Here is a 3769-nt window from a genome sequence, read left to right on the forward strand (position 1 = left end):
CATCAGCCCAGAGCCCGACGCGGGGCTCGAACTCACGGACCGCGAGATCGTGACCTGGCTGAAGTCGGACGCTTAACCGACTGCGCCACCCAGGCGCCCCTAACCAACTGAGTCTTAACCCAGGCGCCCCTGGATATTGTTTCTAAACAGCAGGGCAAGCAGTGTGGAATACGTACACTCAAGAAGAGTGTGGCTCACCCTGGCCCCAAATCAACTCAGGCTGCAGAAAGGCAACAAGGCCCTCCGGGAACATTTCCTGCGTGCTTCCTCCCCAGTGCTGCTGCTCTGGGGAGCAACCAGGGGTTGGAGGGCTTCCCCAAAGCCCTCCCATGTGACAGAGGTGCACAGAAACACCTCCCTGTTCTTCCTTAGAAAGACGACGCAGAGGACGGCACTGAAAAGCGCATGTGCGCTGTGCCTGGCTTTCCCAAGGTGGGCTGGAGTCACCTGTGTGCAGAGCTTCTCCTTGGCCAGGAGGGGGCGCTTGCTCCTCACACCCAAGTGAAGGTCAGTTCTCTGTCCCCGGGGGTCGGGGGGGGGGGGGGAGGGACCGGTCGCTGGTCACTGCCCTGGTAGCTGCACTGCCGTGTGTGTTACAGAGTCAGAAACAAGAACACAACATGCCAGCTGCTACGCGTTTTTGCACCACGTTTAGAAGCACGTTTCCAGATGCCACTCACAGATTCTCTCTCCCTTCTCTGCAACTAAGGATCAAAGGTTAAAGGGCACAAGGCTGTTCCAGATCGGCGTGGGCAGCAGAGGCGTGTGGCCGCGGGGTCTCCCCGACTTCCCGTGAAATCCCTCAGTCAGGTATTTGTGCCGTCCACCTCCCTGCTGGGGAGAAGGGGGTCTCGGCCCGGGATCTGACCCAGGGGCTGGGGCGGAGGTGAGCCGACTGGCCCACGTCCGCTAGGTGGGTGGGCAGCCGGGCCCCAGAGACGCGCCCCTGCAGTGTCCTCCTAGTGTCTGTGTCTCCCCTGCTCTTCCATTCTGGGTCCCCTGTCGCACGACATCTCTGCCTTGCCTTTTGCTGCTAATGTGCCCACAGAGTCCCAACATTTTTCCCACAGATGAGAAAACTGAGACCCAAAAGTTAGGCTTACAAACGTCAGGCAGGAAAACCCAGGGCAAGAAGCAGACGGAATTCTGGGCCACCACGTTCCAGCCCGATGCACCGACAGGGGGGGATCCGAAATGTCTCACGTTCTTGTCTTCCACTGAGGTTAGTAGATGTGGTCCTTTTGTCTCATCGTGAAATCACGTGCGGCCTTCGGAACTCAGCCGTGTCCGCATTGTGGGCCAGAAAATCCTCTGATGTGCGTGTGTGTGTGTGTGCCATGTAACACGTGTGGCGTGTGTGTGTCTGTTCGTGTGATACATGTTTATATGAATGTGTGGCGCGTACGTATGTGTGTGGTGTATATGTACACGTGATGTGGGGGGGGTGTTGTATGTGATATGTGTGTGCATGTGTGAGTTACGTGTGTGTGTGCACGTGTATCGCGTATGCACCTGTGCTGTGCGTGTGCATGTGGGGTGTGCTGTCTGGTCAGACCCACAGGCACAAGCTGTGAGGTTCTGGCCTCGCGGGGGTTGGGGTAGGGGGGGAGTGATCGCATTTACCTCTCAAGCCTGAAGCCGCGGAAACACCAGGCGAACGTCTTCAAGGCGGTTTCAGACACGGGCCCTCAGGCGGTGCAGGCCCGGGAGAGGGGGGCGGCGGGGAGGGCCCAGGAAGGCGACTCTGGCACCCACCTCGCGCGGGGAGGAGACGGCGGGGGGGGGGGGGGGGGGGGGACGCCCGATCCAGGACCTCAGAACAACACCTCACACACCCTGTACCATCGTGACGGACCCAGGATCGCCGCGTCCGCTTCCCGCGCCGCCCAGTGCACACGGCACCACGGGCCCGGCCTGTGACTGCGACTCCCCCCGCCCCTCGCGTGCACGAACTTTACAGGTGCCTCTGAAGGTGCGGCGACTTCCTGTTTCCAGGGGAAGTAGTTCGTTCCTTCCTCCAGAGGCTGCTGTTGTCTTTGTATACTACTCCCATGAACTTCGGGAAGAAGCACTTGTGTTTCTGTTAAGACACATACTTGTAATTACTCAAAGTAGCGGTTATTTCAATCTGGCTATCATCACTCATAGTCAAATTTTTCAGCCTTTGCATTGAACAGCCACCCCCCCCCTCCAAATCCCAGCACCACCTCCAGGAAAAGGAAAAAGTCCCCAGCCCCGAAGAGACAGAGGGAATGGATTGTGCTAACTACTTGGCAAACCTCAATTTGCCTTTCTTTTAAAAAGAGATAATATGGTAATAATCACACTAATAATGAAAGTATCTTCCCCCGAGTTTGCAGCGAGGGATACGCGAGTCCCTGCATATACAAGCTTTGGCACAGCCCGCACCTTATAAAGGCTGGGTGCACGTTAACCACGGCCCGTATTATCATTGGGTTCGAATCCCAGCTCTGATCTACCAGCCATTTAATCATTCAGTCCATTACCACCTCTTGTCCTATTTTCCCGCAAGCCAATGGCAGTCATGCTGAAATCTTTCTCGGGGCTCAGGGAAAGTCCGGCTGTTCGAGTCCAAACCCCCCGCGGCTTCATATCCCATAAAGCCCGATGATTGGTGAATCGAGAGGTAAAAGCCACATGGTAACTTGGAAGGCACACGGATAACACGGCCACACTGCAGCCATCGCTCCGTGTTGGATCCCTAGGTCCTGGAGTCCTAGATCTTCACACAGAAAACAGTTCGGGATAAACGTGAATTTGTGTCTGTTCTCATCTCTTTCCAGAGAGTTGATAACCACTCCCAGAAAACCTCTTCTGAGCGGTGCATGGCTCCCCTCTGCAGATACGCCATCTACCTAGACGAGTCTTCCTGGAGCAGGAAATGCAGGAAGGGGCAGACATGACTCAGAGTTCCAATTAAAAAAAGGAAATTTGCATTAGGCGAGCTAACTGCCTGCTTCAATTAGGAACAGGAGCCCTCTCCGCCTTCCTTCCTAAGGAGCAAGGAACATCAGGGGCGTGGGCTTGGACTTCTGCAGGGGTGTGTGTGTGTGTGTGTGTGTGTGTGTGTGTGTGTGATGGTCCTTAAGGGGGCAGGCAGGGGGGGGGGGGGGGGCCAGCTCAGAGATATGGCAACATACAAAGGTTTGGGACCTGTCCACCAAGAAGATCGATGTCTCCCTTCCACCGGGCTCTCTGTGCCTCTTTAACTCTTCCTCGTCTGTTCTCTCTGAGACCCTGGCCGCCCTCACAGCTGTGACCTCTCTAAACTGTCAGCCTCAGATTAACTGATACTTCATCAATTTCGCCTGAACTACATTTGCAACCCAGTCTCAGGAGGACAGCCGAGCGCATCAAACACCATGCATTAGCCTCCCGGAGCCAGATTTTCTTCAAAACGATGGGGCATTTTCCAATATTCTTGCGGGGGCCTGAGCAACAAGCAGGGGGGTGGGGGTGGGGGCGGTGGATTTTGCCCGCAGGGGGAAGAGCAAGAGCCTCTGATTATTCCTTGTAAATTTTTCATGAGGACATCTGCCCACGCTCCCCTCCCCGAGAGCTGCCCTCTCTCTCTGCGCTCAGGCCTCCTGATGAGGCTTGAGAAACAAGAATGATTAGGCTCCGTCCCCATTAGCCAGGAAGTGGCTGCTGGAAGCTGTGGGATTTCAGGCTGGGAGAGGGGCTGGGTCTGCTGGGGAAGGTCTTTGAAACAAAAGACCAGCCGGAGGTGGATGGCTCTTAGGTGAGT

General features: G+C 56.0%; 1 long non-coding RNA gene across 1 annotated transcript; it reads left to right on the forward strand.

The window, feature by feature from the left end:
- The first annotated feature begins 703 nt into the window (after positions 1–703).
- On the forward strand, positions 704–2882 carry LOC125158274 (uncharacterized). Its single transcript, XR_007149309.1, has 3 exons — positions 704–810; positions 1071–1222; positions 2805–2882. It is a non-coding gene; the product is annotated as an uncharacterized LOC125158274 (long non-coding RNA).
- Positions 2883–3769: the final 887 nt, after the last annotated feature.

The sequence above is a fragment of the Prionailurus viverrinus genome, unplaced genomic scaffold (genome assembly GCF_022837055.1).
Source record: "Prionailurus viverrinus isolate Anna unplaced genomic scaffold, UM_Priviv_1.0 scaffold_33, whole genome shotgun sequence".
NCBI classification, from domain to species: Eukaryota; Metazoa; Chordata; class Mammalia; order Carnivora; family Felidae; genus Prionailurus; species Prionailurus viverrinus.